At 37.3% G+C, this 23,847-nt stretch overlaps 1 long non-coding RNA gene across 4 annotated transcripts in view; it reads left to right on the top strand.

Moving 5' to 3' along the window:
• LOC104006041 (uncharacterized) overlaps positions 1-20,329 on the top strand; it is a 137,185-nt gene extending 116,856 nt beyond the window's left edge. For all 4 annotated transcript variants that reach the window (XR_010156553.1, XR_010156552.1, XR_010156551.1 and 1 more), the window contains one exon: positions 17,619-20,329. This is a non-coding gene — a long non-coding RNA (uncharacterized LOC104006041). The remainder of the gene's footprint in view (positions 1-17,618) is intronic.
• The last annotated feature ends 3,518 nt before the right edge of the window (positions 20,330-23,847 follow it).

Genomic DNA, 23,847 nt, shown 5'->3' with positions numbered 1-23,847 from the left:
GTGGGAGGCAAGTCAAACCAAGACACACAGAAGCAACACCCCTATTTTAAAAACTCACATTATTTTACTGAATGTTTAATTTTATTACATAGTTATAACAAGTGCAACTTGATAGAAGGTATGTTTTGAAGTTGAGGGAAGAAGTAAAAGCAGGGAAAAGAAAACCTGATGTCTTTCAAAAGCACTCTAAGTAGGTGTTTGTTTATGCTTATTGAATTTACAAAGGTGGTTTTGCTTAAATGGATTCACCTGTCAATTATTGTTGCCCTCATAAAAATGTCCTTACATTGAGATCCTTATCTGGAAATTGTTCTTGTAGTCTTCATTAGATAAAAATCTCTAGCAGTGACTTCTTTTTCTGTTTCGAGAATTTCCAATAAAATAGCAAATGCCTATATCATGTGTGTTATATGCCAGACACTATTAAATCTCACAACAAGCATATGAGATGCACTCTTATTATTATTTTGTAGTTGAGGAAACTGAGGCACAGAGGAATTAAGATACCTGTTTAAGATACTTCTGACAAGTAAATGTCAGAAGTTGTATTTGGCTCCGGTTTTAATTAAAAACAAACAAAAAACATAAATTGAAAACAAAAATTATTATAAAAATCCTGGATTGCTGCATTTTAAAATAACCTTAGAATCACATTTGGAAAAAGTCTTAGCCCAACCACTGAGTGAGCTTCTTTGAATGCAGCTTCTTCAATATGTTCTCAGAGCACATGCCTCCCTACAGAGGAGCAGGACTTGGGGAGAGCCCACTTGAATGCTTCCAACTACCCTCCAAATCGTTGCACAAAACCTCCAAAGTACAGCCTTTCTACTTCTCTAGAATAGGGTCTGAGGCAAAACCCCAGGAATGGTTGTGCTGCGAGTAGATGTTCTTGGTAAGGTCAGTTCTGTGGACTTCAGATAAAAATATGCTAATAAGTTATTTTTCAATGCCACCTGCTGGTGCCAAACATAATTTTTCTTCTGAAGCTTTGTTCAAAGAGTCAACAGAGCTCAGACGTTATAGATTATAGTAATTCTAAGAGGCATAACTCTGTGATATATTCTGTAATTGTAACTTTTTCTTTTCAGTAATGCTCTCTTCTTCCTCCATAATCCATCAACAGTGTTCCATTTTATTTACTTTGATCTATTTTCTATTAAATACTCTATGTAATAAAAATGTATGCTCCACTTTTTCTCCCAGAAAAACTTTCAGTATCTTGGAAATTCTGTAGGGACAAGCTTTGACATTGATTTTTATCACAGTATATTCCTTGAAGATTAGGGAAGATTCATTTTATAAGAGGATTAACAAACACTGCATTCACAATGACATTGTAGGTTTATTTTTTCTTTGCTTCATTTAATTCCCATGTTTTTTAAAGGTAGTGTGAAAATGTTTAAGGCTTGACTTATTTATGCCAATATCTATGTGACAGAGTGTTTCTAGAGCTTTTATTATATTTCATGCCAAATTAGAGCGGATATCATTGCCATCTAAACTACAAATACCCAGCTAGGTTTTAAACACCATTGGCGAAAAAGTATCTTCAACGTTGTCAGGTTCTAACTGAGGTCCAAGGAGAGTTGGTGGGCGAGTGGTGGGTAGCTGGAAAAACACTCAAGGAATCATAGACAGTTTTGACATGGCTTTACTTTCTCTCTAGGCATGAGTGACCCTGGGCACGAGCTGTATGTACAGTGTTAGCAGGGTAATTATACCTTTACAGATAATAGTGGCTCCAAGTCAAGCACGAGTTCATGTGGGTGATCACCTAATGTGCCTCACATGGTGTGGTTACATAACGAGCGGAGTTGTGTACCTGTGCTCCAAACTTGCTGAGTCATGCTAGACCGGATGTCTGCCTCAGCTTATTCTTGACTGAAGCATATCCATTTTCCTTACACTCCACCTCCTAGGCTGAGGGAGACACAGGCCTTAAACACACAGGTCTGACACATAGGCCTTATACATTGGCTCTGAGCACACAGGCCCCAGACACATGGGTCTAACACATAGGCCTTACACATTAAGCCAGGTTTTTATTTCCCTACCTTTAGGGGCATTGGGCCAAGCAACAACAGGTTACCCTTTGTCCCTATACCTGGTTGGAGGAGGTCATCATTCCTTCTCGAGGTCTCGGCACATGGCCTGGCCCCACATGGGCTGGTGACCAACTAGTCACTTTTGTAACTTTTAGGTAGTTAACAATAAGGTTAAACCTCTATAAACTGCCCAGCTATTGGTGCAGATTATCATAGGTGTCACCTCCTTGGTGATCACCATTTGCATTGCTCTGAGTTCAGTCCATTGACTACTTTGTCCATACCTGGTATCAAACCATATGGTTTCAGTGCTAGGCTGGACTGCGAATAGATTAGCACCCTGCTAATCTAGTTCTGGTGCTAAGGAACTAATCCTGCTAAGGATTAGTTCTGCCGCTAAGGAACTTGTACTCAGAGTACTCTGCTGTTCTAAGTAGGTGTCCCACTTTGCAAAAGTGGATGTCTGCACCATTCCAGTCCAAGGGGTTGTTACCCATGAATGCACCCATTCCACTACTGGATAAGTCACCTTCACGACAACTGTAGCCCATCCTGTCATACTCTTTCAAGCCTGAAGGGCAGCATATACAGCTGCTAGCTGGCTCTCTATCAAGGATTACTAGAGCTCAGCTCTCTTCCATAGTTGGAACCAAAAGCCTACTGGCATTCTCAAGCTCTCTGTGCGCTGACACAGGTCCCAAATGAAACCATCTGTGGTCACATGCACATCCAGCTCAAGTGGGCTCCCCCAGTCAACTACCCGTAGGGCTTGTGCCCGCTGAATAGCCCGTCTGGCTGCCAGGAAGGGAGTCTCAGCCAGGTCATCTCAATTCTAGGCAAGAGGAGTGTTGTCGCTTCTAAACCTGCAAGATAATCAGAGGTTAACGTCATATCATCAACAAGACCATGACATATGATAGGGCTGTGCATACATCCCTGTGGCAAGACTATGAAAGTCCATTGTTTCCTTTCCATGAAGGCAAACTCTTCCTGGCTCTCTAGAGCAGTGTTAGTTGAGAATGCATTGGTCAAGTCCACCACATAGTGGTACTGTCCCAAATCTGTCATCAAGTGGTCCATCAAGTCCATGACAGACAGCACGGCTGCCAAGCTGTGCCAAGCCAATTCACTCTCAGAATGTATTCAGGTATGAGAGAGGTATACACACTGCATAAGGGGGGAGCCAAGCGGCTGTTGCTGAGGTGCAAAGATACAGGTTTTGCTTTCACTGACTGGTCTTCGTAACAGTCTATGCAGGCTTGTCCGGAAACTTATCTGGGTGCAGGGACCAGTGGATTGCCAAGTCCACATGTTGCCTCTGGTTGTCTGGTGTGTCCCCAAGCTGGTCACCTCAACCAGTTCCCTAATCAAACAGAAAAGGCTTTACATCCCTGCCTGGCTGCAGCACATAGTCTGAGCTGGAGTGCCTGGGCAGGACTGGGTCACTCGGCAATGTCCTTCTCCCTCATGGGCATTTTCTGGAATTGCTGCTCTGGAGACAACTGACTCCACAAAGTTGAGTACCTCAGTGTGTTCCTCATTGGGCTGTTAATTGATTTTCTCTTGGTTGACCCCAGCCAAAACCAAATCTATCCACATCTGTAAGCATGTCACTCATTGGGGCCTCCTTTTCTCCCATTGGGAGCACTGGTGGGCAGGGCATCTTCCCCTTCTTTATGGCACAGATCCCTCGGTCCCACTAATGGCCTTCTATTTCCCTGAGAGCCACCGTAGGAGTGGTCACTTCATTTCTAAGCTCTGTAGCCAGGCCTCCAGGCACTCCACCTCCACCTGAAGGTCCCCATTCATGGCAGCTTCTAACTCTTTTTCTGAGCTCTGTAGCTGGCCTTCCAGGTGCCCTGCCTGTACCTGGAGGGCCCTTACCTGTGCTGTGTCCCTCAGGGACTGGGTGTGTACTTCCCATAGCGCAGTGAAAAACACCCATCCAATTCTGCTGGCAAAGGCTTGCTCCTTCTTGGTGCTCTGAGCTTCCAGCTGCTTCAGCACCTTCTCCATGCTTGTGGGGGACCCATCTACCACTGCCCAGGTTTCTACTGGGCCCATCCAAGCAGCACAGCTGCCACCGGGTACCACAACCCATGTTGCAGCCACATGGCCAACCCAGAATCAGCGGGGACAGAAGTGTTACTCACTCCATGATCCCGTTCATGATGCCAATTGTCAGGTTCCAACTGAGGTCTGAGGGAAGTTGATGGGCAAGATAGCTGGAAAAACACTAGAGGAATCATAGACAGTTTTGACATGGCTTTACTCTCTCTCTCAGCGTGAGCAAGCCTGAGCATGAGCCATATGTAGAGCATTAGCAGGGTAATTCTACATTTTACAGACAACAGCAGCTCCCAGCCAAGCACAAGCTCACGTGGGTGATCACCTAATGCACCTCATGTGGTGTGGTTACATAGTGAGTGGAGTTGTGCACATGCACTCCAAACCTGCTGAGTCATGCTGGACTGGATGTTTGCCTTGGCCTATTCTTGACCACAGTACATTCATTTTCCTTAAAATCATGTTTTGAACAAATAACAGTTTTTAAATATTTTATAGTTTTTTGTGAGAAACCATTATATACTTCTATTAATTAAAACTCACTCTGACATGCAGGCTCTAATATTTAGGAATTACTGAGATTTTATCTCATTTGTGCATTTACAACCCTATTTGTGCTGCCAGTTAACCAGAATGCTTCTCCAAGGTAAGTTCTATCATCCCACAATGCCCCTGGGCTGTCCTTTACTTGACTGAAATATATCATGAAATGACAGCTGCTTGAAAGGGACCTTTAATGAAGTATGCTCTACTTTTGATGTCTTCTCTTCAGGAGCTTGGTTGTCTGGTTGTTGGGTACTCTAGATCCTTTTCAGGTAAAAATGACATTTTTAATTCTTCAGCCTCCAATTTTGTAAACAGACAGTATCCTTGTAAACTCGTTTAAAGACAAAATGTGGGAAGGTTTTGCTTAAACTTATTAAGCAATGAAACATCAGCAGTTCCTGCCTCCCCTCTGTCTATATGATGATGTCAAAATGGGTAAGAAATGACACCATGTCCCACAGACATCGTAACCAGTGTAACTGTGTCCTGGTGTATGGTTTCCTTGGCGTATGATAGAGATTATTTAAAAAATTATTTCCTTGGTGTATGATAGAGATTATTTAAAAAACAGAAACATGAATGAAATAAGAGCAACTGAACTAGTTAATAAAAGCAATATCTTATCAATTTGAGTCCAGAATGCTCATAACAATATGTTACATTCTGTGATCAGTAAACATTTGTTTGGAACTTCTGTGCACCAGAAACTGGGGGCTTAAAGATGGGGGCTGGGCACAATAGCTCATGCTTGTAATCCCAGCACTTTGGAAGGCTGAGGTGGGAGGATCACTTGAGGCCAGGAGTTTGAGACTAGCCTGGGCAATATAGACTCAGTTTCTACAAAAAATACTAGCTGGACGTGGTAGTACTACCTATCTACTAAGGTGGCTTGAGCCCAGGAATTGGAAGCTGCAGTGAGCTATGATTACACCACTGCATTCCAGCTTAGGCAACAGAGTGAGACCCTATCTCTAAAAAATAATAAATAGAAAAATAATAAATAAATAAATATTAGAGAAACAGGGACCCTAACTTCAAAGAACTCTCAGTCTAATTATACTCATGACTGCTTCTCATCTCCAGACACTAATGTTGTCTTGTTTCCATTGTTTCCAGATAATCTTATGTGAAGATTTGACAGGTAAATTTCAGCTAAATGGTTTATTGGCTAGTTACTAATTAGTAACCAGCCTGACAATAGCTATTTTGGGAATTATGAATAATGTTTAGGGGAAGTTCTGAAAACTGGCAATCAGTACTGGCCTATAGGTATTTGTATTTGGCATCCATGGTGGTTTTTTTTTTTTTTTTTTTTGTCTGTTTGTCTGGTAATATCTTTATTTACCTCCAACCTTTTCATTAAATTTGGGAAGCTTTGGGACATTTCTTCTCAATCTAGTCTTCTGCTCAGCCAGGTGATATTTCCCATAGGTCCCACCTCCAGCTTTCTGTATCTTTGAGAGGTACCTTAATTCTTTCTAATCTGATCCTTTCTTTGGAGGTCTACTTCTGAACATCAGTAGAGACCTTAAAGGGACTTTTCTTAGCGTTTCTCTCCTGTCCCTGATCTTCAGTGGTTTCCCCCTTGTACTTGGGAAAGACCTGCATGCCTCAGCAGACCCTGCCTCCTTCTCTCCTTCCACTCCCAGCCTTCAGTATACTACCTGCATGCACTTAGTGAAGACACCATTGGTGAGATGATGCAGACTTGTTCTGTGGCTAAAGCCCAGAAATTTAATCCATAATCTCAACGGATAGCCATTAAAAGTTTGTTAAGTTTGTCTGGTTCCTCCTTACTGCTGTCTATGGTAGATTCTCCCTTCTCCTGCTGCTTCATCAGGGATGAAAGTAGCTGTGCATCTCTTCTGTCCTAGGAAGGGCTTATCACTTCATTTAGGTTTCTTTGTGCTTCAATTCCTGGATGGTTTTAATTTCAACCTAGTTTAGCCAGCTTGTTCTAGGGTGAATTTCTGACATCCTTATGAAAAGCAGAAGTCCCCCACAGTGTCTAAAAAATTTAAATAGTTGCCAGCACTAAAAATGTTAAGATTTACATAACAATCTTATTTCTGGCTTCTCTTGAAAAATGAGAAGTTCTAGCAAGAGAGGGCCTAAATTTCACAGCAACCGTAAGTGGAGTCAAATAATATCTGTCCCATTCCTATGAGGGAGATATGGCATTGATCTATTCCTTTATAGAGAATGCTTCATAACATAATTTGATATCTAGGCAGGTAGAAGCAGAAAGATACACTATAAAAACTTCTTTGTTTAGGTTCATACAGCATTTTAAGTCAGGCCATTTAACGAGCTCTTAGCACGGTTTCCTGATGTGACAATGTTCCTCTTGATCTTTTTCAAGTACAATGGATTCCTAAATCCTTCTTGCAGGTTCATTAGTGTTAAGATTTATTAATGAAGGCAAACTGTGCCTTTCAAATTATCCTTCAAGTGCAGAGAATTGTTGAGATGTATTCTTTCCAGAGTTTGTAAGATTTTCTGATGAATCTTTTTAGTTTTAAAGGCTTGTTTAGTGTGTGTGTGTGTGTGTGTGTGTGTGTGTGTGTGTGTGTATGCTTCTTTTCAAAAATAGTCTCAATCATTGAAACTTTTTTATTATTTGAAGGGGATGGAATAGGACTGATTAAAAGAAAAGAAAGTAGTGAAATACATATTTAATAAATCATCAGCAAAATACTTAAAATTCATGGAAATATATTCACTGATAAAGAAATTATACTTTTAGTTTAACATTCACTTGCAGTATGTGTCAAGGTCCACTCTGTATAGAATCAAGTCACTAATTTCTTCTATTCTTTTCTTTGTTCCTTTATTCCTTCCAACATCCATCTGCTATTTGTTAAGCACCTTGCTAGGTGCTGGGGACTTAATGGAAAGCCAGACAGATCTGGTTTTTGCATTTATCGAATTTGGGGATGTTAAGCAATTACACAAAGTGTGTGAAGCCTATATGCATTTGATTTTTGTTTATTAAAACTACAAGTATGATGGTAAAATATGTAGAAATTAATAATTCATTTCATATCTAATTTGAGAATGACTTTGAGATAATTTTTTTTCCCTCAGTCTTGTCTCTTCAGGAATACACATTTGAACTGTATAAATTTCATTAGCCAAAATCTTTTAGGGTGTCATGAAATGTGGTAAATATAGCAAAATAAATTATTTTAAAAATGATGTTCTGTATACCCCTAAATATTGTTCTTTTGGAAGAAGTTACCTTGAAGAAATGTCTGTTATACCAATGAATACAATCTTGGATTTCTTTTCTAAGAAAATTCTCTTGAATATTCTGAATGGTGAAACATTTTCCTTTGTGGAGATGGATGAATTTTTGAAATAAGCCAAAAGTATTTTGGCTATCACATATTCTCCTAAATATTCTGAGCGGCAGCACATTTTTATTTGTGGAGGATAGATTTAGTTCTTGAAATAAGCTAAGAGTATTTAAAATTCAGACCTATTGAATAAGACAGGAATCCATACTATTTGCGGGGATGAGGTTGTTGCTGTCTCAAAGCAGCTGTGACTATGATGTCTGGAGGGTGTGTCTGGTTAATCAGCTCTGAAGATAATTCTTCAAGAAGAGCTCCACAAACTATTTAGTACACAAAAATATACATCAATAGGCCTGCAACATTATGATGTTGAAGAAAAACAATCATTTGAGTAGATAAATTTTTGTTTATCCAGAAAAAATCTTATTAGAGGAAATTGACAACAAAAATAGTTAAAGCTGTAAAAAATATGTATAACTTAATAGTTTCTTTGGTAGCATAATATGGTATTATGCATGTGCAACAGCTTGTAAAGTGAACTATACTTCTTTGTACATGTTTGTATTTATAATATAAAAATGGCTTATTTAGATATGTTGCTTCCAGATTAAAAATATGCTATGATTCAATTCTAAATTATATGACATTTTCTTGAGGTACTTATGGTTTTTTTGAAACTTTATGTATAGAATGCCTTATTAAAATAATCACAGTTTTGTACAAAAGTTAGGAAGAAAGGCAGGACACAAGTGAATTACACATAGTAAGTTATTCAACCAGCTTTGAATAGCTGTCTTTGGCTGAATTAATATTTGATTCATCAGAAGCAAATGACAAAACAAAATGGCATGGGTCTTGGAGCTAGAGAAACCTAATTTAGAATCCTACTTTACTGCAAGCTAATTGTCCATGGCCTCAGACACTTTGTGTCCTGTTTTCCGTATATATACACATAATATATATAAGATAGATAATGTCCATCCTGTTGTGTTAATATATGTAACATACCCAATGGGCTCAACAAATGGCAGTTATTATTAAGAGATAATATGGGAAAATTGAAATTTTTTTACATATTGTAATTTTCTTATAATTAAAAGCACATTTGCTAATACTACTGTCATTTTACATGACATTCATAACTTTCTTTTCATCAGCATCTACTGTGGTGCTGGTTGCCAATCAATGGATATATCCAAACCGGGAGTGTTGGTGCATACCTACAGTCCCAGCTACTGCTTGAGATTAGGAGTTTGAGATTATAGTGAGCTATGATTGTGCCTGTGAATAGCCCCTGCACTCCAGCCTGGGCAATATATCAAGACCCTGTCAAAAACAAACAAACAAAAAAGCAATGAATATACCCAGTAGTTTTGGAATTTGTGAGTTTCCAATTTAGAACATAGGACTAAGTCTCAAAAGTGGCAGTTGACAGTCACTATAAAGGAAAAAGTACTTTTCTTGGAGAAACTTCTTCTAGATCTTTTTTGAGATCTAAAATAGGGCTATCATGAAACCTCGTTACAGGCAGTTCTAATTCGCATTAGCATGTATTTGTGTATACATATGTGGGCACTCTAAAATTTTCTTACTGTCTGACTTCTGAATCAACAATGTTATTGCTGTGCTCCAGGAGCACAGTGTGATTACTTTGCTTTTGTAATATATCCATGAGCAAGAGCCAGATGTTCAAATTCACCTTTTTTTTTTTTTTTTTTTTGGCTAAAGAGATTATCATCCCTGAATATAATCTCAAAGAAAGTTCCTGGGCCCTGCTCCAATAAGAAAAAGTCTTGTTTCTCTTTACAAAATCAAAGGAAAGGGCTTTTTATTATATGAGAAGTATAACATTGCATTCCAGTAGAGGAAACAGGCAATCACCTTTTGATCCCTAATGTGGATACCCAAGTTTGTAAATTTAATAAAAAGATAAAAAATGTGGTGGTGTTTTTATCTCAAGCAATAAACTCTGATTAAATCTTGCCAGTTTGATGCTAACAGTCTTCCTGGGTAGCATGAAGGTGAGTGAAAGCTTTGGACAAGATAATAGCAACAGACAAATGTGAAAGAATATGAAGTTTTAAAGAGCCTTTCAGAACACTAAAGAGTTTAGGAAATTAAAGTAATCAGTATGGCTTTTCATGCTCCCGTGTAGGCTTAACTGTCTAGGTTCATTCACTTCTCTGTCATGGAGTAAATCTATCTCCACCATTGTAATGACTATTTCTTAGTCTGTAATGATTATCTTTCATGTTCCTTTTTATTATTATTTAAAAATAAAGATGGGCCAGAAAGTAATATGCACATTATCTGTTGAGCCTAACAAGCTGCCAGTCAGCTAAGCCTCATTGCTCTTATAACTAAAGAGGTAAGTTTGGGAAAGGGAGGATGTGGACTGGAATTTTTAACAAGGTCTTGAAAATTTATCATCATGTTGAGCAGAAGCTAGAGCATATAGGAAAAAACAATAATTACTATGAGGTATGTTACAATGCTTGGCTATGCAGACACATCTTTAAAATGTTAACGTGATAACAGTGGTCTGAAAAGTCAGAAACTTTAGATGGCATGCTTTGTATAATAGATATTGAGTGCAATTCAGTCTAGTTATGCATGTTTATACAAATGTGTGGAGTATGGTAGTAGGGTCTTTAGTTAGAATAAATTGTAATTAATGTTGAGATTAACTTTATTTTATGTCAATTATGTTTCTTAGTTTATCCCATATTCATGATGATAACATTTTGATAAAGAAGTGAGGATTTTGCATTATGGTTGTGGATAGGAAGCAGTGCTTAAACATTTTGGTTTTGCCTGGTTAATGTTGATAGCAATTAAATAATCCTAATATGACTTAAGTTAGGTATGGCTTATATTTTTGTTATCTAGATATTAAATTGAGCTGGCTTCTTTTAATGTTTCATGATTGAAATTATATTAAAACATATTAGTTTGGCACAGCTTTCAAAAGGGCACCCACTGTTAGATAAAGGGTGCCATAATAGCTTCTGGAATGATCTATTATTTTTGGCATATAAAAAGAGTTATAATGCTGTTCGTTAAAATTTATGTTTCATAATAAAATGAATAATTCATTCACTCATCCACTGACAAGCAGAATACTTAAATTAATGTCTCAAAGTAAAAAATCAGCACCAAACCAAAAAGCTAGGGTTGGAGGTAGAGAAAGAAGCCTGGCTATTAGGATATAATGCATTTTCAGAAGATAACCATAATATAAAATGAGTCTGAAAGTCATTTATAAAGAACAGGATATTAAAAGCTATAGGGAAAAAAAGGCCATTTATCTATTTGTGTACTATTTTGAAGACTTGAGCCAAATGTTTCATCAGTGATTTGGGCGCCTTCCAATAAATTGGACGGGGTTTATGTGTGTGTGCAGGGTGGGGTGGGAAAGGAAGGTGGGCAACAGTCTCTTTTTCCTTTGAGCTTTGTTTATTTAAGCCTTCATTCAGTAATTCAGCAAATGCCTACTGAGCAGCCGATATGTATAAGGCAAGCTGCCAGGCACTATAATTTATATACAAAGATATCTAAAGCATAATACCTGAGTTCAGAAGTTACAAGTGGAGATGACATATCTAGATGAATTTAAGATAAAATTAGTTTTAAACATAATTCTGAAGTAAATTATGGAATGAAATTAATTTGTTAATGACTAAGGATGAGTAAATAAATCTCATCCACTGCCTCCTTTTTACAAAGCATCATCATCATCATTATCATCATCATCATCATCATCTGATCATTAAGGATAACAATAATAGCCAACATGTACCATTCTGTGTGTTTACATGTATTTATATGTACACAATAACCCTGTGGTGCAGGCGCTATTATTATCTCCATTGAATAAATGGGGAAACTGATGGACGATAAATTATGTAACCTGCTCAGGATCATACAGGTAGTAAGGGTAGTCAGGGCTTAGCTCCAGAGCCCAGGGTTTTAGCTATCAGAAATTACACACATGCAGGCATTGCTGTCAACTCAGAACCAATATGGCGTAATTCCCTGACAATATCTAGTTGGCATTCTAAGATGTCAGGATTGTGAGGATGTTTTCATTTTGTTTTCCAGATTTCTTTAAAGTTGTGAATAGAAATTTCATATAGTTTGAAACAAGTCAAAGAGCCCAGGCCTTGGTTTAGAAAAGGAAATTGTATGAGTATGACAGACGTTCTGTTGTTGATATTTGAACATTCACATTTACAGAGAATCTTTATTTCCTAAAACTGATGTTTATCAGGGTTAGTCAAGACAGTCACAAATCAAACAGAGGTTGTTCCTGGTTAGCTAAGTTCTATCCATAATAAGAGAGTTCTGAACTGGGATCCCTGTACACATGACCATATCACTTTTCAGATCTCAGGTTTTCCATGTGTAAAACGGAATTGAATGAAGTGATCACCTGGGTCCATTTCAAGCTTCATGTTCTGTGAGTTTATATTTCTTTGCATTAATGAGGCTCATGCAGTTCTAGATTTGATAATAATAATTAAGAAAGGTTTTAGTGGCTGGGTGCGGTGGCTCACGCCTGTAATCCCAGCACTTTGGGAGGCCAAGGTGGGCGGATCACGAGGTCAGGAGTTCGAGACCAGCCTGGCCAACATGGTGAGACCCCGTTTCTGCTAAAAATACAAAAGTTAGCTGGGGGCGGTGTCATGTGCCTGTAATCCCAGCTGCTTGGGAGGCTGAGGCAGGAGGATTGTTTGAATCCGGGAGGTGGAGGTTGCAGTGAGCCAGGATTGCGCTCCAGCCTGGGGGACAGAGCAAGACCCTGTCTCAAAAAAATAAAAAAGGTTTTAGTGAGAAAAGTCAGCAAAATTTAGACACTTAGAAAATAGCTTTACATGAGCTGTTATCTTTTTTCCATTGACGGGTAGCTTTGGCCAAGTCAACCAGTGTACATTGCACAAATAAATATATTACACTGCATTTCTTACAGACTTAAAATAATTGCTTCTATTCAGAAATAGTGTTAGTTTTGTTTAGTCAAGGAGTTAATTATCATATTTCAACATTTGGTTACAATTTCCCATCTTTTGACTGTGACGCAAAGTAAAATAAGTTTCCTAGGAAGGCATGCATAAGTTCCAACAATAAAATGCTAAAAATAGAAAACACTAAAAAATGGAATAGGCAGAATTGATGTGATTATGTGTTCATTTCATACCTCTTGTAGAACATTGTAAAAACTTAATGTTCTTATATTTCACAGATTTGTAGACATTTTTGTTCTAAAGACCTTCAATATCACTTTTCTGAGCCAGAAGTCCTGTCAGGTAATTTCCAATGCCTGAGAATTTTTACTACCTAAGGTGTGTGACCATAATATTTTAATATGTGGTTGCAATTTCCTAGTTAAGAAATGGCTATATTAACTATATTGACACAGAGGTGAATTTACCTACTCTTTGAAAAGAAAGCCTGAGATCTTAATAACTTGATTCTCTGTCTGATGTGTGTCATGGATGAATCATCCCTCCCATGGCACATGCACAATTAATTTACTCCCATGGAGAAGCAGTTTATGATAAAAACCAGTAGCTCCAGTTCTTCTTCCTAGCTCTCTGTCCTAGGGCAAGCCATTGACCTCTCAAACACCATTTTATTTTCAACTATGAAATGGAAATTGTTATCCTTAAACCTACCCTAATTTCTTAAAAAGCAACTTTGCTTCATTGTTTATGAACAATAACACATTTCTTGTGACTCATTTTATGTATGATCACAACACATGAGTACAAGTGGATGCTTTGGATGAGAACTGATATTCTAGATGAAGACACAGACTGGAAGGGTCATAGGAAGTGAGTAATCTCACTCCCTAGACAAAAACTTTGCACATCAGGATCTAGAAAATGGAAGGCTGGAAGTTGGGGGCTTTTTTTTTTTCTGATTTTGATGTGAACCAATGTCATTTAGAAGAGAAAATTGAAGCAGCAAAGCGTAAATTTTTAAAAGGCATATTATTATTTTTTAAAAATAGTAGATGTAAGTTTCAGTTTTTTCTAACGCTGAAGATTCAGGACATTGGAACCTACTATTCCTTCTGGGCTTTGGTGAATTTCATTTCTGTTTAGGAAAGTGGAAGGGGAGAAGTTAAGGCCTCCATCCTTGATAGTTTAGCCACATATTCACTCTCAATTCACAGGAAAGTTGAATAGTCTCAGACTGATGTTCCTATTTCTGAAAATGTACTAATCACTTGATATGTAATCATATAAATTCCCACCTCCACATATTCCTACCTGCACACTCCTACCTCAAACAATTTTTCATTTACCCCACTACTTTTTAGGCATGGGTTAAATAACAAGAGAACCCTACGTATTACCCCATTTGAGAAGGCAAGTCTGTCCAAGAAAGAATATGTCCATCTATGGTGGAAGCTCAAATGATTATTTTTCTCATACATTGAGAATTTCTAATTTACATTCAGGGAAATGTTTCCAATTCACTGAAAACAGATAACAAAAAATATAGAAGTAATAGAATGTAATCTTCACTTCAGTTTTCTGGAAGTTTATATATATATATATATATATATATATATATATATATATATATATATATGTATATGTATATACACACCCACACATGTATATATTCTTATTTGAGGTATAACTTATAAACAATAAAGTGTACAAATCCCAAGAGGACAACATGCTCTTTGCATAGACATATTCTTTTATAATCACCACTCAGACCAAGGCACAGAAGATTTCCTGCCTCTCTCCCCCTACCTCCTACTCCTTCACAGAGGTAAGCACTTTTCTGTCCTTTACCACCATATATTAATTTTGCCTGTTTTTGAACTTCATATAAGTGTAATAATATAATATATAGTCTTTTACATTGTGCTTCTTTTCTGCTCAACATTATTTCAGTGAGATCTTATTCATGCTGTGGTGTGGAGCAATAGTGTGTTCTTTTTCACTGCTGTGAATTATTTCATTGTATGAATATTCTACAACTTAGTTATTCTATTATTGATGGACATTTGGGTTGTTTCCTACTTTTTAGCTATAAATAGTACAGCTACGACATTATAGTAAATGTTTTTGGTGAACATTTTTGGTGAACATAGCACCAAGGGTGGGATTGCTGGGTCATAGGATAAACACATGCTTAGATTTAGTTGATGGGCCAAAAGTTTCCCAAAGGGCTTATACCAGTTTACAGTCCCATCAACAGCAGATGGGAGTTCCACATCTTTACCAACATTTAATATGTTGAGTGTAGATGCTCTTACAGCATTTTAGATGGTGTGTGGAGATATTTTATTGTGATTTTAATTTGCATTTCTCAACCAACTAAGCATGTTGATCTCGCTTTTGTATGTATATTGGCCATGTATTTCACTTTTGTGAATGTCTGATCAAGTATTTTCCACATTAAAAAAATCTGGGATGTCTTTTTGATTTGTAGTTTTTTATATATTCTAAATATGAGTCATTATATATATATATATATATATATATATATATGGCAATTATTTTTTTCCAGTCTGTTGCTTGCATTATTATTTTTTAAAGTCGTCTTTCAAAGAGTAGGAGTTTTAAATTTCATGCAAAATAATTGATTTACCTTTTCCCTTGTGGTTAATTTCTTGCTTTTTTCCAGTTAAGAAATATTTGCCTATCTCAAAGTCTTGAAGATATCTATGCTTTCTTCTGAAAGATAGCTATGCTTTCATCTTTTATATTTAAGTATCTGATCCATCTCTAATTAATTCTTGTGCATGATGTAAGATAAAGGTCAATGTTTCCCTTTTTCCACTTATTGAGAAGACTGTCTTGTCCCCACTGGATTGCAGTGGAATTTTTATTATAAATCAAGTGACCATAGCTGTGTGGATCTGTTTCTTGGCTCTCCAGCATGTCTCTTTGGTTTATCTGTCTACCCTTGAGCTGAAACCTCACTGTCTTAGCTACTTTTGTTTAACAGTAAGTCTTGAATTCTGGTTCCAAGTCCTGCAGCTTTATCATTATTCATTTTCTAGACATTCCTGACTATTCTAGGCTCCATATATTCACTGAAGAGATATTTGAAAGCTCTACTTTTGAAAGATTTTTAAATAACTTTTTGGGAATTAATAAATTTTTCAAAGCACGGGATTGACCTTCAAAATCATTCTGATTATAAGATCTTTGGTGAATTAACGGATCATTAAGATCTTAATTTCTGCAGTGATAGAATAGGACTAAATAATTTCCATCAACCTCCTTGGATTGCTGTATGGCTAAAACACAAATGATTATAACTCTCTTGAATTCAATACTAATGAATTAGTGCCCTTAATTTAGGGAGGGGAGTTACCTTAAGGATCACCTGGCTCAAGTCCTTTATAACAGAAGTGAAAAACTGTTAAGGTAGGTGATTTTCCCAATGTCTGTCTCCTGATCCACAAGTCACGTTTCTTTCTGCTAAAGCTTGCCATCTTTTAATCAAACCTACAATATTTTAGGAAACATTTGTCTTGATACACATGTCTTGTATCTATTGGCAGAAAGAGATGTGTGACCTTAAGAATGTTAAACTTCAATAAAGAGGAAAACAGTTTATAAGAACTGTTCCTTTGTGATGTAGAGAGATGCTTAATTAGCTAGAATGTCATTTAAAATTGCAGTGTGAATCTTTAAAAAATTAATCCCAAGTCCCCATGAATTATGTCTCCTCTGATTGTGCGGTCCAAAAGATTTTAAATCAGCAAGGCACATCTTGATCTAAGAACCATGTTAATGTTTGCACACTCTCCACTTTCTCATTTGCTTCAAGAGAGGAAGGTTTCTCCTTAATTCCATTTACAACAGCTGGATTTTGGAAGACAAACATTAACAATCTACAATTAAAAATCATTTCAGCTAAAGGGAACCTGAACAGATGAGGCGCATCATTGACAGTGGATTTTCCCCACTTCCTACGCTCTCCCCAAAACACTGTTTGTTTCCCTTCCCTTTTATTTTATTTTAATCACTCTTCTGAGACATTGTTGGGACTGACTCTTCATCAAGGTGTCCAGCTGAAAAATGGTTATCAGATCCTGCTGAGGCAGGGACAGAGGAACAGCAGCTCACATCGGCTGCAGATGTGCAGAGTGGTAACTTTGGGAGGCAATGATAATTAAAGAGCATATGGTCCATAATAAATCTGTACAGTAGTGTTAGCCTGTATTAATCGAGGGATTAAGAGTAATAGCACATCCTTATAAATAGCATGTTAAATCTCAAATTACAATTCCTAGGCTTAACATAGCTCTGTGTAAATTTGGTGTTTTTCTTATTCGATATAGCATATGAAGTGTGAGAGATTTATGATATAATTTGTGTACATGCACCCTGATCAAAATGGCTGAGAAGGGCCTGATAACACACAAACATCTGGAGATACAGATGTCATTCCCGTGAAGCTGAAGACTGCCTGGGGCGGGGGAGGGGGGGCAGTAGAAACATATGATTGTGAGGGAAGCAGGGCTCAGAAGTGCCAAGTTTCACATGAGTTTGATAGAAATGTGTTATGAGTGCTTAACACTGTGATTGATAGTGTTTGATGAAGCAAACTATCCCCTAAGCCTATGCATGCCTTTTTGTTTGGTTTTTGGATTCGTTCTTTACTTTTACTCTTTTTTTTACAGTGGTGACTTTTACTGGGAAAGGCATTGAGTGTCCAGGTTTGGATAACAGAGGCGACTCTTTTGGAACAGGGAAAGCTGTGGTGAAGAAGGCAAGTCACATCCATGTTGTGTCCTGGCCTGATAGGAGGTTATCAGCAAGAAAGGGAGAAGTGTGTATTTCCTCGTTCACTTATATGTTCTCAATGTCTATCTATTAATACCCTCAAACCAGTGACTTTCATTCATGTTTATAAATAAAATTATATATATGAATACCCTATCAAATTAATAATGATTATTTCTGTTTACTGGAATTATGGAATATTTTTCCTTCATTTTGCTGATCTAAATGTTCATTGATGATTGAGATAACATGTTTTTCAGAAGAGAAATATTAAAAGCACAATTTTTCTTGAAATGAATGTCTTCACAAAAGTTCTGGTTTTGAATTCATCTGTCTTTAACCGACCCCAGTGGCTTCCTTCTGGTTTCATCAAAGTCAAAGAATGACTACTACTTCTTTTCTTTTCCTCTCATCATTACCAAGTGAAAATAAACTGAAACATGATTATTCTTGTCAGCTCAAACAACATACTTTCTAAGTAGACTAGAGTAGAATAGTTGAGCCTGACAACTGTTATAAACCAAATGAGCAAAAATATGTAGGACCATATGGTAAAGGATATACATTTATAAGTTAAAGAAATATGTCCACTGGGAAATCCTAGGGGCTGGGCCTTGGAGTTTCCTGAAGCATCCTCCATAGATGAAGATGCATCACCTCAATGTTAAGTCAGTCAACTCTCTTCTAATGGATCAATAGCCCACTGGCTGAAGATTTTTGAGAATAGTTTAAAAAATTCATATCTTTTGGCTGGGCACGGTGGCTCATGCCTGTAATCCCAGCACTTTGGGAGGCGGAGGCAGGCGGGTCACCTGAGGTCAGGAGTTTGAGAACAGCCTGGCCAACATGGTGAAACCCTGTCTCTACTAAAAGCACAAAAATTAGCCAGGTGTGGTGGTCCGCACCTGTAATCCCAGCTACCCGGGAGGCTGAGACAGAATTGCTTCAACCTGGAAGGCAGAGGTTGCAGTGAGTTGAAATTGTACCACTGCACTCCAGCCTGGGTGACAGAGCAAGACTCCATCTCAAAAATAAATAAATAAATACATAAATACATAAGTAAAATAAGAGTAATGGTTTACCCCAGTGTCCTGGGCCAGGCGTTTGGAGGCTCAGATGAAAACCTTCTGTCAACTCCCATAATCCTCTTTATAGGATCAAAGTATATGTGCCATCTCAGTAATATAAATTTATGTATATAATAACTGAATGCTCTACTCATTCGTTTGCTGGATGTGATGTTGCATTGGGAATACAATGGATAACAAAAGCAAAGTAATTAAGGCAATATTGAGTTTCCCTTGCAGAGCAAGAGCAGATGATTTTATTGCCATAACCTTTGGAGTCGGACAGTAACCTTAGCTGATCAGCAACTCATTTTTCACCCGATGTCATTCTGTTCTCTTCTGGCCTCCTCCTAACCATACTGTAGATGAATAGCCATGCTCCTAGATTTACTGTTCTGCCACTGACTGAGGAAGCAGCTGCTGATGCTGTGATGATGCATGCAGTCTAGGGATGACAGGCTTTTACTTCTATCAGGGACATTTTTTCCTTATTGGTTTTTAATAAGCAATTTTATATTTCATACTGGCAGTGCTACATCTCAGCCTGAAGAAGGGCTAATGGCCGAAAAGATTTTATGTGAGTTTCACATGGGGGCATATTCTACCATCAAAGGAGCTTAATTGCTATGATGGCAAATGGCTTTGGCATGGAAATGCCAGGGAGCATTTTTGAGTTCCTCTTGAAACAAAAAGAAAGAGAAAAAGAGAATCAGACAGACACAGAGAAGCAAACACATATTGACAGATACACACAGTAGGTAGCACACTCAGTTCTATTCCTGGTACCAGAAGGAGTTCTTTAACTGGATAGAGACAACAAAAAGGGTTAGCTAACAGAAACCATGCATGTACTCTGGATGATCTACATGGACTATTATGTGGTCATCTTAAACATATAGATGTACCTATGTGTATACGCATATGTGTACACACACTTAAAACCATATATGTGACACACAGAGTAGTAGAATTAAGTGTAGTTCTGATTTTTAAACTATGAATCCTTATTCTCATAATGTAATGAAAGTTATGAGAGTGCTGTTTCTCTTTTTTGTGTTGCTTATATCCTCTTTCTTAGACCTATGTTCATATCCATGTGTCAGAAACTAATTGCAGAAAATCCTTGGCCTCTCTGTTGAGAATGAAGTTTATAGTCTTAGACAACTTCATTTTCCATAGTGTTAGACTTTTCTGATCCTATTTGCTACTATATCAATCTATGTATTTATAAGACCTTCATGAGTTGAAATTCTAATTCAATGCATGACTTGCAAAAATATCTGTTGGGTAAGATTTTATAAAACATCTCTGTTGTAGTAATAAGAAGGTTTTCTTTGTGGTCTGTTGTTTGTTCTATCAATGATGCTTTGGCTTTTGATTGAAAAAGAACAAATCCCCACCTTGGCATATTGTTGCCTGGAAATTTGTCTCCATTATTCAGAATTCTTAGGTTGTGGCTATTTTAAGTATCAAACTATCAGATGTCACCTCCAATGTTATCAACTACGTTTAAGATCATGTAATTACTGCTTTGTTGAAATTTTGCTGCATAAATAAAAAGAGTTACTGACAGCACCAGATATGCAGGTACAAAAATATTTCCTTTCTTATTAAGTATAAGAATGATACTTTTAAAAAGAAAATATAAATCTAATTTTATATCCCCCTAAAATGTTTAATCATTTGATATTTTTTCAGAACAAATTGCAACAGAAGCGGAATGTTGCCTGAAGCATGCACGTGGCACACACAGACACACACATGTGCCCACACGATACATATTCATACACACACACACACACACACACACACACACACACACACACATCTCCAGAAGTTAAATTCAGATAACAGAAGTGGAGAATTTTCATGGATAATAGGATCTATGATGAATCTTGCAGAGTAAAAATTGAATGACCATGTTGCTAGTGTACTAGATGGTTCCATTATCTGTCCTGCACAGGGAGGAGCAATCCTAAATACTGCACTTATTCTGTCAGCCCCTCCCCGCCAAGATGAATTTATCAGGAATTGATACCCACTGGAGTAGGGGCCATATTTAGGATGAAAAGCCATGATTACATTTTTTCTCAAATTTGAGAAACCAAGCTAAAAGGTCCTATACACCAGGGAGTTGAAGTTGCCATTTTAGAGCACAAGGTAAGTTAGCAGGAAAAATGAGTGTGTAGAATGAGAAAAAGCAAGGAGATTCAATGACAGGCATCATGTGGCCCTTGAAGAAAAAAGGGGAAAAGAATATCAATCACATGACCTTGATCCAGGACCCTTGAGACACCCCCCCGACCCCCACCGGAGTCATTATTTTCAATATGGCATTGTTTTCTAGGTTTAATTCCTTTCATGTGAAGAAATGGGTAGAAGCTACAAGGAGTCTGAGAAATTCTTCAGCCCAGCACTTGATTTTACAGATTGGTAAACAGAAGTTTATTGAAGTTAAAAACAGAAAACTTGTTCAAAATCACATAGTGACATAATCAGTTCCCCTTCCTTAGCATAGATACATACAATATAGTCCAGAGGAATATTTGTTATCAATAATAATATCATTTGCAGAGACATGAATACTAATAACATTCTCACTTCTAAGCTTTGAAAATATTTCTTCTACAGGTTTTCAGGGAAAAAATTGCTTTTCTGATGGACGGTCTGGAGCATTCATTCACTAAGAAAATGTGAGGCCCTCCATGATCTTTCCCAAGTTATATTTCTAGACTCATCTGTACTAGTCATACTTGGGGACCCTGTCGTCTAGCCACGTTGTTCCCTGAAATCCTGAAATGCCAAGTTTTACTATTTAAAAATGTATTTCATTTACATATTTATATGTGTATATATATATGTGTGTGTGTGTGTGTGCGTGTATATATATATATAAATATACATGCATTTGCTAATAATATTTCTTTTTCCTAGAACAGCAGTTCTGCATCCTGGCTGTATATTAGAAGTTCCTGGGGAGCTTTAAAAAATACTGATGCCCAGAGCTGTCAGGTCCTGATTTAATTAGTCTGTGTTGTGGTATCAGCTAACTGAAGTATAATTTATGTACAATAAAAATTCATCCATTTAACTATACAGCTTGATGAAATTTGTTAACTGTACAGCCATATAACCACCATCACAATCAAGACTTAGCACAGTTCTATCTCCTTACAAAGTTTACTTGTGCCCTTTGTTAGTTGATCCCCTCTCCTGACACCTGGCCCCAGCTAACCACTGATCTATCTTCTGTCACTACAGTTTTGCCTTTTCTAAAACTTTATATAAATGAGACCATATAGTGTGTATTCATTTAGATTTGACTTTCTCTACTTAGCATACATTTATGCTTTTGAGATTCATTCATATTGCTGCATATTTTAATATTTTGTTCCTTTTTGTTGCTGAGTAGAATTCCATAGTATGGATAAGCCATAATTCATTCATCTTTTTACCAGTCGATGGAGAGTTGAGCTGTTTCCAGTTATTTGGATATTATAAATAATGTTCCCATGGATATCTGCATACAAGTCTTTGTGTGGACATATGTTTTAATTTCTCTGGGAGCAGAACTGATGGGTTTCATGATAAGTAAATTATTGCTTTTATAGATATTGCCATATTGTTTCTCAATATCATTTGCATTTTCACAGTAATGTGTGAGAAGTCCAGTTGTTTCACATTCTCACCAATACTTAGTATTGTTAGACTTTTAAACTTTGGCCATTCTATTGAGCATGTAGGAACATCTCAGTATTAACTCAAGCATCAGTATTTTAAAAATACTCTCAGGTGACTCTAATATCACCTACATGTTCTCATTGTTCAGCTCCCATTTATGAGTGAGAACTTGTGGTGTTTGGTTTTCTGTCCCTGTGTTAGTTTGCTGAGGATAATGGCTTCCAGCTTCAGCCATGTCCCTACAAAGGACATGATCTCATTCCTTTTTACGGCTGTATAGTTTTCCATGGTATATATGTACCACATTTTCTTTATCCAGTCTATCATTGATGGGCATTTGAGTTGATTCTATGTCTTTTCTATTGTGAATAGTGCTGCAATACACATACTATAATGGAATGATTTACACTCTATTGGGTATATACCCAATAATGGGATTGCTGGGTCAAATGATATTTCTGGTTTTAGATCTTTGAGGAATAGCCACACTGTCTTCCACAATTGTTGAACTAATTTATGTTCCCAACAACAGCGTAAAAGTGTTTCTATTTCTCCACAGCCTCACCAGCATCTGTTGTTTCTTGACTTTTTAACAATCACCATTCTGACTAGCAGGAGATGGTATCTCACTGTAGTTTTGATTTGCATTTCTCTAATGATGAGTGATGTTGAGTTTTTTTTTTTCATTTGTTTGTTGGCTGCATAAATGTCTTTTGAGAAGTGTCTGTTCATGTCCTTTGCCCCCTTTTTGATGGGGTTGTTTTTAAAAAAATTTGTTTAACTTTTTTGTAAATTCTGGATATTGGACCTTGTCAGACAGGTAGATTGCAAAAATTTTCTCCCATTCTGTAGGTTGCCTGTTTGCTCTGATAATCATTTCTTTTGCTGTGCAGAAGCTCTTTAGTTTAATTAGATCCCTAAATGGTACCTATCTCAAAGGGTTAATATGATCACTGAATGGATTAGTAGTCATATAACATTTTGAACTGTGCCTAGCACATGGTAAGCAGTATGTGAGTACTCGCTATTTTTAGAGTTTACTTATGTGTTTCTGCTCTGTGGTGTCCAGGGGTGGTTTGTAACAATAATTTTTAAAAGCTGAGATATTAGAAAGAGAGGGGAGCTTGAGGGAAAAGAGAGAGACTAGGATTACTTTTCCTAATATTGGCTTTGAAAAAACTGAAAATGAAATATCCATTTAACCCCTGTCAGTCCAGTTCTCTAGAGTGAGCCTTCATAGTCTCATTGGAGTGCTCACCCCCTTTAAATCCCATTTCCCCCCAAGGTAAAGCACCAGGACATTCAGCTGATGTCTGACTCTAGAGATTGTTCCCACTTAGTCTGGCTGCTGTTACTTGTTTCATCGAGAGCCAGTTCT

Source organism: Pan troglodytes, chromosome 3, assembly GCF_028858775.2.
Source record: "Pan troglodytes isolate AG18354 chromosome 3, NHGRI_mPanTro3-v2.0_pri, whole genome shotgun sequence".
NCBI lineage: Eukaryota > Metazoa > Chordata > Mammalia > Primates > Hominidae > Pan > Pan troglodytes.
Note: the sequence above shows the minus strand (reverse complement) of the source record. Positions and strands in the feature narration are given on the sequence as shown.